Source organism: Hydra vulgaris, chromosome 03, assembly GCF_038396675.1.
Source record: "Hydra vulgaris chromosome 03, alternate assembly HydraT2T_AEP".
NCBI classification, from domain to species: domain Eukaryota; kingdom Metazoa; phylum Cnidaria; class Hydrozoa; order Anthoathecata; family Hydridae; genus Hydra; species Hydra vulgaris.
In genome coordinates, this window is record NC_088922.1 from 56,542,501 (window position 1) to 56,556,013 (window position 13,513).

The 13,513-nt window shown below is 25.1% G+C and overlaps 2 long non-coding RNA genes across 2 annotated transcripts in view; both read right to left on the reverse strand.

Moving 5' to 3' along the window:
• Nucleotides 1–3,478: 3,478 nt before the first annotated feature.
• LOC136077785 (uncharacterized) overlaps nucleotides 3,479–13,513 on the reverse strand; it is a 45,393-nt gene continuing 35,358 nt past the window's right edge. Inside the window, exon 4 of the long non-coding RNA XR_010637278.1 lies at nucleotides 3,479–3,578. This is a non-coding gene — a long non-coding RNA (uncharacterized LOC136077785). The remainder of the gene's footprint in view (nucleotides 3,579–13,513) is intronic.
• LOC136077786 (uncharacterized) lies at nucleotides 7,447–9,401 on the reverse strand. Its single transcript, XR_010637280.1, has 3 exons — nucleotides 9,345–9,401; nucleotides 7,830–8,040; nucleotides 7,447–7,517 (listed from the first exon to the last, which is right to left on the reverse strand). It is a non-coding gene; the product is annotated as an uncharacterized LOC136077786 (long non-coding RNA).

A 13,513-nucleotide genomic window follows, 5' to 3' on the forward strand; every position in this document is an offset into this window, starting at 1 on the left:
GGTTTTGTATATATAATTCAAACATTTATTATTTATCACATACCTTTGATATATATTTTTATTTATTTTAATATTTTGTATTAATGCATGTAATTATAAGTATAAATATATATATATATATCAGAAATATATACATTTTGTATATATATATATATTATATATATATATATATATATTTATATATATATATATATATATATATATATATATATATATATATATATATATATATGTATATATATAAATGTGTGTATATGTATTTATATATATATATATATATATATATATATATATATATATATATATATATATATATATATATATATATATGTATATATAATATATACATATACATATATATATACATATAAACATATATATTTGTTTATAAATGTATATATATATATATATATATATATTTATATATATATATGTATATATACATATATATACATACACTATATATATATATATATATATATATATATATATATATATATATATATATATATATATATATATATATATATATATATATATATATATTCATCTGTATATATATGTGTGTAAATATATATATATATATATATATATATATATATATATATATATATATATATAATAAAAACATATATGTATATATAAACATATATGTATATATAAATATATATATATATATAATTATATATATACATGCCGCTTTGCATGTGTGTTTAGGGTCGTTGTTATGGTGAAAAAAAAAGTTGCTATCAATTCTTAAACGGATTCACGCTAACTTTTTAGAAGCCAATCAACATTCAACTTCCCTGTCATTATACATTCAACATTCACCAGTCGTCCCACACTACTTAAATCAAAACATCCCCAAGCCATAGGCGAACCACCTCTATGCTAGACTGTTTTTGTAAAATTTCTATCTAAGAGTGCATCACAAGGTCTGCGCCAAACTCTTTGTTGTTTTTTAAGCCAAGTATTTGACATTTATTCTTATCAGTCCATAACACTAAGTTCAAAAATGCCTCACACTTGTTTATATGCAGTTTTGCAAATGCTAAAAGTTTTTCATTACTTATACAACTAATGAGGGGTTTACTTTTCTGGAGAAGGTTTATTTAAACCACCTAAATTATTAAACCACTAAAACTAAGTCTTCTCTGTACAGTTCGATAAAAAACATTTAATTTAAGATTTTCAACATTCTGTCTTTAGGTTATTGTTGAATTTTTTTTTTTATCAGTGCAATTAGGATATTGATTATTGTTGAAGTCTTAATGGGGCGACCAAGTCTTTTCTGATTTTTAGCAGAATTAGTTGTTTCATACTTTATACACATCTTCCTAACACCACTTACTGATACTTGATATTTTTCATCACATTGCTTGTAGGTTAGGCCCTTTTTTTGATCAAAAGTGACTCAAGATCTGATGTCCAATGAATAATTTTGATGATAAACCATTATTATTATTTTAACTTTTTCTAAAAATAAATTCCTAAAAAAAAATTTAGTTTAAAATGCTTATTGTTAATAAATTTAACAAAATATATTTGATGTTAATACTTTTAAGTAAATAGTTATTGACAAAGCATTATATTTCATAATAAAAATGTAGATGTTTCTTACTTTTGTCACATTTATTTTAGCAGAAAAACTCTAATTTAGCAAAGTTCATTTAATAGAGTTACTTTTGCATTGAGTTAAAAAGAGTTATAAATGTTTTTTTTATCTCTCTTGAATCAAATTTTAAAAAAAACTTAAAACTTTTGCAGTTATATAGATTCTGACGTAAATAATATTGTATATATATATATATATATATATATATATATATATATAATATATATATATATATATATATATATAATTTATATATATATATATATATATATATGTGATTTATTTATCTATATATTTTATATATAATAATATTTTATTTATTTAACCATAAAATATGAAAATTTACAATAATATTTATAAACTTACATAAATAAGGTTAGGTGTCACTTATATAGTTAAAAACTAGTCAATGGAGTGATACCTGAACCTATAATTATAAATTATATATATAAATAAGTTATATATATATATATATATATATATATATATATATATATATATATATATATATATATATATATATATATATATGTATATATATATATATATATATATATATATATCTATATTTATATATATATATATATACATATACATCTATATATATATATATATATATATATATATATATATATATATATATATATATATATATATATATATATATATATATATATATATTTTTTTACTTTTTAAATTTAATAATAATTATACTAATTTAATAACATTTTTTTTTTTACATTTGCTTTCAGATTACTAATGGTACAAGTTTTGTTTTTTGATTTAGATTCTGTATCTCAATGATATCCTGGCCTGTCGATACGATATCCTGTTAATTGTATTTCTATATATTGCATAAATATATATGCAATCACTAACACACATAAATTTCAAAGAAAATATTTATATTTTTATATATATATCTATAAATTGTATACGTTAAGCTTTTTTATATTTATCATTGTATATTTCTGTTTGTATTAAAAATTGATTTTGGAAATATTGCTAGGGCAGAGTTCAACTTACAATTTAGTTTTATTTGCCAATTCAATCTATATTAAAGCCACGTTTAATTACGTTTAATAATATTTTGCGATATTTTATACAGCGCATTTAAGCGTTGATTCAACGTTTTATCTTAACCTCCAGTCGACGTCTTTGAGTCACGTTTAATTGATGTTTTACTAACAACGTTACAAATCCTTGCAAAATAGACTGCCTTAACAGCATTTATGCAACGCTTTTTAGGTATTCCCAGCAAACATGACAACGTTGAATCAACGTTGAAAACCGGTCGCAAAAGATGTTGCTGAAACGTTGACAAAGTAATCGATTTTGCAAAGATATGTAACGTTGTTTAATAGACGTTGATTAAGCGTAATTGCGTAACGTTGAAAAAACGTTACTAAATGACGTTACAAAAGCGTCGCAACTAAATGTTGAAAAAGCGTTACATAAAAAGCGTTGAATAAACGTCGCAACTTAGCGTTGAAAAAACGTTACCTAAAAAGCGTTGCATAAACGCTGTTAAAGCAGTCTATTTTGCAAGGATTTGTAACGTTGTTAGTAAAACGTCAATTTAACGTGACTCAGAACGTCGAGTAAACTTTAAAATATAACGTTGAATCAACGATTAAATGCGCTGTTTAAAATATCGCAAAATATTATTAAACGTAATTAAACGTGACTATAATATATATTGAATTGGCAAATAAAACTAAATTGTAAGTTGAACTCTGCCCTCGCAATATTTCCATAATCAATTTTTAATACAAACAGTAATGTGCAATGATAAATATAAAAAAGCTTAACATATACAATTTATAGATATGTATATATAAATATAAATATTTTCTTTAAAATTTATGTGTGTGAGTGTTTGCATATATATTTATGCAATATATAAAAATACAATTAACAGGATATCGTATCGATAGGCCAGGATATCATTGAGATACAGAATCTAAATCAAAAAACAAAACTTGTACCATTAGAAGTCTGAAAGCAAATGTAAAAAAAAAAAATTAGTATAATTATTTAAAAATTTAAAAAGTAAATATATATATAAATATATATATATATATATATATTTATATATATATATATATATATATATATATATATATATATATATATATATATATATATATATATAACTTATTTATATATATAATTTATAATTATAGGTTCAGGTATCACTCCATTGACTAGTTCTTAACTATATGAGTGACACCTAACCTTATTTATGTGAGTTTATAAATATTATTGTAAATTTATATATAAATATATATATATATATATATATATATATATACATATTTTTTTTATTTATTATACAGTAAACTCCCGCTTTTTTAAAATGGCACTTATTAAAATTTTCTGCTTATTCGAAGTAATTTTTATTTCCTGTGAACTTTCTTTAACAAACTCATGCAAATGCTGTTATGCAGAAATGCAGTTATTCAAACCTGCAGTTGTTCAAAATTTCGGTTATTTAAAATAATTTTTGCTCCCCTTGAAGATAAAAAAACACATTTAAGGAACAAAAAAAAAACAAAAAATGGACTATATTTTCAATGAATTGTAAAATATTTATTATTTTACAAGGATAAAACTGAAGTAGCACCAAATTCCAAGGGTCTTTTACTTTTTTACTTTCTACTTTTATTAAAATTTGAAATAAACTTAAAGTAGGTCATTTTAAAGAGCATATTCAGTTATTCGAGTTTCAAGTTATTCAGAATAAATTCTTTTACCCCTTGGAGGTTCCAATAACCAGGAGTTTACTGTGTATATATATATATATATATATATATATATATATATATATATATATATATATATATATATATATATATATATACATATATATATATATATATATATATATATATATATATATATATATATTTATATATATATATATACATATATATATATATAAATATATATATATAAATATATATATATGTATATATATATATATATAAATATAAATATATATATATATATGTATATATATATATATATTTATATACAAAATTAATTTTGTATATATATATATATATATATATACAAAATTATATAATTTTGTGTATATATATATATATATATACAAAATTATATAATTTTGTATATATATATATAAACAAAATTATTTAATTTTATATATATATATATATATATATATATATATATATATATATATATATATATATATATATATATATATATATATATATATATATATATATATGTATACAATATTATTTCGTCAGAATCTATATAACTGCAAAAACTTTTTTTTATTTGATTGCGGAGAGAAAAAAAAACATTTATAACTCTTTTTAACTCAATGCAAAAGTAACTCTATTAAATGAACTTTGCTAACTTACAGTTTTTCTGTCTAAAATAAATGTGACAAAAGTAAGAAACATCTACATTTTTATTATGAAATATAATGCTTTGTCAATAACTATTTACTTAAAAGTATTAACATCAAAAATATTTTGTTAAAGTTATTAACAATAAGCATTATAAACTAAATTTTTTGGATTTTATTTTTAGAAAAAGTTAAAATAATAATAATGGTTTATCATCAAAATTATTCATTGGACATCAGATCTCGGGTCACTTTTGATCGAAAAAAGGCCTAACCTACAAGCAATGTGATAAAAAATATCAAATATCATTAAGTGGTGTTAAGAAGATGTGTATAAAGTATGAAACAACTGGTTCTGCTGAAAATCAGAAAAGACTTGGTCGCCCCATTAAGACTTTAACAATAACCAGTATCCTAATTGCACTGATAAAAAAAAAATTCAACAATAACCTAAAGGCAGAATGTTGAAAATCTTAAATTAAATGTTTTCTATCGAACTGTACAGAGAAGACTTAATTTAAGTGGTTTAATAATTTAGGTGGTTTAAATAAACCTCCAGAAAAGTAAACCCCTCATTAGTCGTATAAGCAAAGAAAAACTTTTAGCATTTGCAAAACTGCATATTAACAAGTGTGAAGCATTTTGGAACTTAGTGTTATGGAGTGATAAGAATAACTGTCAAATACTTGGCTTAAAAAACGACAAAGAGTTTGGCGCAGAACTTGTGATGCACTCTTAGATAGAAATGTTACAAAAACAGTCTAGCATGGAGGTGGTTCGCCTATGGCTCGGGGATGTTTTGATTCAAATAGTTTGGGACAACTGGTGAATGTTGAATGTATAATGACAGGGAAGTTGTATGTTGATTGGCTTTCAAAAAATTAATGTCAATCAAATTAAGAATTGATCGCAAATTTTTTTTTCACCATGACAACGACCCTAAACACACATGCAAAGCGACACAACAGTTCCTAAAAAAAAAGTAAAGCTAACATCCTTAAATGGCCGCCACAAAGTCCAGACCTTAACCCTGTTGAAAATATATATAGGCAATTTTGAAATCTAAAATAATTATAAAATAGCTCATTGCATTTAAAAGAGTTACTTTTACAATGATTTAAAAAAAATTATATTTTTTTTCTTGATTACAATCAAATTTTAAAAAAACATACAATTTTTAAAGTTATGTAGATTCCAACGTAAATAATTTTGTTTTTATTGTAAGAGTTCTGAATTTATCAAAAATGTTAATGCTATACATGTATATATATATATATATATATATATATATATATATATATATATATGTATATATATATATATATATATATATATAGATATATATATATATATTTATATATATATATATATATAATTAGTAAAAAACACTTATCTAACTTTTATCTTCTTTTATATATATATAATATATATATATATATATATATATATATATATATATATAAAACTATATATATATATATATATATATATATATATATATATATATATATATATGTATATATATATATATTATATATATATATATATATATATCTTTTTTACTAATTAATTATTGCTCTGTTCTTTAAGAACATTGAGCACTCTATTTGTAAAATACACTAACATAATTTACACATATATATATACACACACACATATATATATATATATATATATATATATATATATATATATATATATATATATATATACATATAAATATCTATATATTTATATATATATCCATAAATACAAATATATACATGTGTGTGTGTGTGTGCATATAAATATATATATTTATATGTATATATATATATATTTATATGTATATATATATATATATATATATATATATATATATATATATATATATATATATATACATACTAATACTTAACAAAAACTGAATATATTTAACATATCAATTTTCTCGACAAATGTTTTTCTGAATGTTCTTGTTACACACTCTAAAACCTTCCGAATAATAAAAATGCAATAAATTTAAACAATCGCGTACTTTTAGTAATGGTTTCACATTCGTTGCGAAAACTTCTGATAATTTAATACTCCATTTTTGTAACTGAAAAACCATCACTAAAAACTTGATATCCAAACTGGTTTTTTAGTAAAATATAATAGTAAATGTCACGGAATCAAAACTCTATTCTTGACACGTGTTATTCTTAGTGTTTTCGGGAGTTTTAAACACGCAACAGAAACCACGCGTAACTTTTAAACGAGTTGTGCCGTCTGGGAACCATATCATTCCTCTTTCTTTGATCTACCAGAACTTTACTAAATAAACTTACACCTAAAATCAAATTATATCATTTCAAAAAAATTTAAACAGTATTATTAAAATCAGATAAGACTAATAGTTAATATTAAGTTTTATTTATTCTTCACCATATAAAAAGTTAAATACGAAGAGAAACACAATCATTCACTAACATAATTACTTTAATTCTTTTTTGGAGTCCTCTGTAGTCGTAAAATTAAATCCTTCGCCTACTTCTTTATCTAATAGTAGATACTTATAAGTAATTATTTAGTAAAACAAATTTAAACAAAAATGTAAAAACTAAAATGTAGACCCAGTGCAAACAGATTACGATATATATCTAGGCAATCATCATACAATAAACAGATTCAAAATTATACTTATTCCAAAATAAAAATAAGACTTATAAGATGTTTATTTGATATAGTACTTCACCGTTAATTATAGAAATTTATTTGATATAGTACTTCACCATTAATATAAAACTATAACAGTTTTTTTATTCATATAAAACAATTAAAATAGCAATGAGTACTGTAAAATTTAATGACCTCCAGTAACTTTAAATCTTTTAACTCTAAGCTTGTTCCATGAATAATCAATTGGAAAACTATTAAAGGCAGCCTTCATTGCATGAACACTAGTTGACAAAAACAACCAACCATCTTCTAACCAACAACATAGAGCAACTGCCTCTGCTTCAATCTGTTTTTAAAATAAACAACTTAAGCCCAAGATTGTGAAGTCATTGTAATAGATCATCTAAAAAAAAAGGCATCATTTGTTTAATTTACATATATGTATTTGTTTATAAATGTATATATATATATATATATATATATATATATATATATATATATATATATATAAATATATATATATATATTTATATATATATATATATATATATATATATATATATATAATGTATGTATATATATGTATATATACATTTATATATAAGTATATATATATATATATATATATATATATTTATAAACAAATATATATGTTTATATGTATATATATATATATATATATATATATATATATATATATATATGTATATTATTATATATACATATATATATATATAAATAAATACATATTCACACATATATATATATATATACATATATATATGTATATATAAAATGTATATATTTCTGATATATATATATATATATATATATATATATATATATATATATATATATAATATATATATATATATATATATATATATATATATATATATATATATTCAAAATTACATGCATTAATACATAATATTAAAATAAATAAAAATACATTTCAAAGGTATGTGGTAAATAATTAATGTTAGAATTATATATACAACACCAACTCCAAAATTAGGACTAGAAATATAAACATTATATATACATATATAAAATGTATATATTTCTTTTATATATATTCATAAATTTACCCATATATATATATATATATATGCATAAATACATATTATTAAAATAAATAAAAATATATGATAAAGAATAAATGTTAGAATTAAATATACAACACCAACTCTATAATTAGGACTTAATACTTTTCCTATTAAAATTAGAAGTTTTTCAAAGAAATGGAAATAAAGTTTTTTATCCAACCGTGTTTTTATATAAAAAAAACTTAATAATGCATACTTTCATTATTGGTCGAAGATTTGATACTGAATATTTGCTTGATAATTAGGGTAAGGCGTATAAAGTTTTTTAATTAAATAAAAAAATGAGTCTGTGAACAGACTAAGTTTAGTCTGACATATTATGTTTTATTAATTTTGATATTACTTAAAACATCTGAATCTTATTAAAATTAAGAGCTTTTTTTAACTTAGAAGTAACATATTTAATACAACTTTGCAATTTATTAAAATGGTCATTTTAAAATAAATAAATCATCAACAAAAATAACCTGAATAAACCTAATATACTCTGAGATTATTGTATATTATATTCAACTTGGTGCAAAATCTAAAAGTTTTAAATTAGCCGCAATAAAAAGAATTTATAAAACATAACTTTATCAAAATATTTTTTCTATACCATCTGCATGCATTCTATTAAGTTTTCATTGCCTTTTCTTTACGGCAAATTATTTTGGTAATGGCTAGTTAATGAGACAATATTTTTCAATGTGTCACTTCCTCAACGTTGTCAAAGCAACGTTTAATTAACGTTGGCAATATAAAACTTTTTCAAAGTTTTTTAACTACCACATTTTCAACGTTGGTATTTGTAACGTTGAATAAGCGTTGTTTCATAAATAGCTTAAATATGTTGAAAAAGCAGCTAATGTCTAACGTTGATAAACCTTTAACTTTGCGACGTTTTTACAGTGATTATTTGCGTACTTTTATTCAACGTCGAATTAACGCGGTTATTTGAGAAGATAATATAAGTTGATATTTATACGCTTATTCAACGTTGAAAATGTGACGTTCAAAAAGCGGTTTATTTTTAACGTAGATAAAGCATAGATTTTGAATCGTCTTTAAAATGGCTTTTTGCGTAAGTTGATTCCACGTTGAATAAACGTCTTTTTTTGAGAAGCTAAATTACGTTACAATTTCAACGCCTATTTAACGTTTAAATATACCGCGATTTAGTATACAATAACAAACATTGATTCAACGTTGAAAGCGCGTTGTTTTTGTGACTGTAACGCTTTTTCTACGCTGCGACCGGTTTTCAACGTTGATTCAACGCTGACATGTTTGCTGGGTTGTTTTTTTAACGCTAAGTTGGCACGTTTATTTAACGCTTTTTATGTAACGCTTTTTCAACGTTTAGTTGCGACGATTTTGTAACGTCTTTTAGTAACGTTTTTTTAACGTTACGCAATAACGTTTAATCAACATCTATTATTCAACGTTACATATCTTTGCAAATTCGATTACTTTGTCAACGTTTCCGCAACATCTTTTGGGACCGGTTTTTAACGTTGATTCAACTTTGTCATGTTTGCTGGGAGGTTTTTTAATGCTAAGTTGCGACGTTTATTTAACGCTTTTTATGTAACGCTTTTTCATTATTTAGTTGCGACGATTTTGTAACGTTATTTAGTAACGTTTTTTTAACGTTACGCAATAACGTTTAATCAACATCTATTAAACAACGTTACATATCTTTGCAAAATCGATTACTTTGTCAACGTTTCCGCAACATCTTTAGCGACCGGTTTTCAACGTTGATTCAACGTTGTCACGTTTGCTGGGTATACATATATATTTGTTGAACGTCGTAATAGCATAGAATAAGTAATTATTTTCAAAAATAACACGATGTTTTTACAAATTCAAGAATACTATAAATTAGTCAATCATTGAATATAAAGTATATTGACGAAGAGATGCAACACCAGGCATCTCTATACTAACTAATGTGTAGGGCTAATTGTCAACGAGACAAGATGCCCATCATGATAGGAAACTTTTGAATAAGTTGACCGAGTGAGTGCCAATTGCTTCCTGTGGTAGCATATTCCAGGACGGTGTGACACGATTAGTAAAAAAGTGAGTCGCTCTTCGCAATCGCTGACAATTTGTCTGTGTATTTGTTTATTGTGACTCCTCTTGCAATATACGTTGTTAGAGATCCTTTGAGGAACAAAAAAGTTAACATCATCAATTTTATTTATAATTTTAAACTGTTCAATAAGATCTCCTCTAGCTCTTCTCTCTTCTAGTGTTGTCACTCTAAATATATTTAAGCGTTGCTCATATGGGAGATGTTTGATTGAGGAAACTTTTGTCGCTCTGCGCTGAACTCTTTCAAGCATATTGATATCCTTTTTTAGGTGAGGAGACCATGCTTGAATAGCGAATTCCAGGTGTGGGCGCACATATGTGATGTAAAGCGTTGGCCAGAGATAAATGTTTCTGCTTCGGAACACTTCTTTTAGTAGGCCAAATTTGTAATAGGCTACTGAGACTGCAGACTCTACCTGGGCACGGACTTTGAGGTCATTTGATATTAGAATACCTAGATCTCATTCAGTTTCAGTTTCCTCCAGGTTTCGACGAGTGCCTTCTGTGTTCGTCATTGAATAGACTTGATTAGATTTTCTGTTACCTCGACCGACATGGATTGTTTTGCATTTTTCCTCATTAAAGAACATCAACCATTTGTGAGACCATTTTATGGCTTGATCAATGTCTGATTGTAAAGCTAGAATATCTTCATTCGATTTTATCATGTTCATAATTTTACTATCATCTGCGTAGAGCTTGAACTGGCTGGTAATGTTGTCCGGCAGATCATTTATAAATAGTACGAAAAGGAGAGGGCCAATGACATTTACTTGAGGGATGTAACTTGTAACTTTTTTCCAATCTGATGTGAATATTTTAGCAGTTGAGTGAGTATCAATGACAACACGCTGTTGTCTATTGTTAAGCCAAGCTTTTATCCACATTAGTGCTTTCCCGCTGATGCCATATGCTTTCAATTTGCTCAATAGGCAATTATGTGGGACTTTATCAAATGCTTTTGCAAAATCAGTGTAAATCATATCGACTGGATACTTCTTGTGTGCAGCTTCTGTGAGGAAGTCGCGAGTTTCGAGGAGATTAGTCAAACAGCTTTTTCTTTGAACAAATCCGTGTTGTGCTATGCTTATTAAACCGTTTAAGTTACAGTGTAGCATTATTTTTTCATGTAATATACTCTCGAATATTTTGCATGGTATGGATGTGAGAGAAACTGGTCTATAATTTGATGCTCTTAGTTTGCTTCCTTTCTTGAAAATGGGCGTGACGTTAGATTTTTTCCACAGGTCTGGTATAGTGCTGGTTGAGAAAGATTTCTTGAAAATTAATGTTAGTGGCAATGCGAAAGATTCTGCGCAGTGTTTGAGTACACGAGGGTGAACGTTATCAACACCAAGAGATTTAGATTCGTCTAGGTTTGCGAGTCGAGCACGGATATCGTTGATTGAAAAGATATTCTCGTCTAATATACATTTATTGTCAGTTCGGGGTTCTAATTCCAGCACAGGTCCGTCTGGCTCGTTGACAAATACTGATTGGAAATAATTGTTCAGGGTTGTGCAAATAATTTGAAGATCTGTTGAAATTGTTCCATCATTTGTTTCTATGGAGTTGAATACATATTTTGAGTTAGTTTTGTTTTTGATATGAGCGTGTAGCTTTTTAGGGTCGTTTTTATATAAATTAGCTAGGTTCTCTTCATATTTTAACACTGCTAATCTCAAAGTTTTGGTTACATTTCTGCATGCTTCTTTGTGCTTGTCTTTGAGCTCTCAATGTGTATGGCGACCAGAGGCAATATATTTATTCCAAAGTTCTTGTTTTGTTCTAATAGCTTTTAAAACTTCGTCTGTTATCCATGGTTCGTGTTTCTTCTTGAAGGGCAAGGTAGTCGAAGGAATGAGTTCTGTTGCTAGTTCGTCGTACACTTCTAGAAATAGATTGTAACATTCGTTAGCTGAGCAGTTTTCGAATAAGCTTTTCCAATTTGTTGAACTTAATTTTAGCGAGAAATTAGCGTAGTCGGCTCTGCTCCAGATATAGCGCTTTCGCTGCACGATTGGTGGTACTTTTATCTTGTCGTTCAGAACAAATCGACCCGTGATTAAAGCATAAGATTGTCCCATTGGAGTGTCCCCGAACGAGTCTTCTTCTTTTATTTCTATCAAGAGATCTGGTTTGTCTGTTATTACTAGGTCTAGAGTACTGTTCGGCTCTGAAAATCTGTTACTACGATATGTTTTGAAGGTGATCAATTGTGTGAGTAGGCATTCGTTTAAGCAATCTTGAAATTTCATGTCTCCTGGTCGTTCATTTAGCACGTGCGCTGTTGTCGCCACGCCACCGCCAATCTCAATATACTCATAAAATGTGTTGCTAAAATTAAAGTCCCCATAGATTATATTGAAATCACACTCTAACCTTTGGGCGGCAGCTTTCGAAGCTTTGATAGATGCTAGACAGTTTTTGAGAATTTCGTCATTTAGGTCGTGTGGACGATATATACATCCGAGAGGAATTGAGTTGTTGCCAAGCTTAATAACGCGCCACATTTTTTCAATGGAGTCTGAGTTCAATTGTGCAAAATTGGTTTCTAATGTAGTTATCTCTTCTTGTATATAAATGGCCACGCCACCTCCTCTTCCATCTCTATCTCTTCGATGAATTTGATAGCCTGGTATAACCGTGTCGCTTGTTCCGTTGTACCAAGTTTCGGTGAAGAAT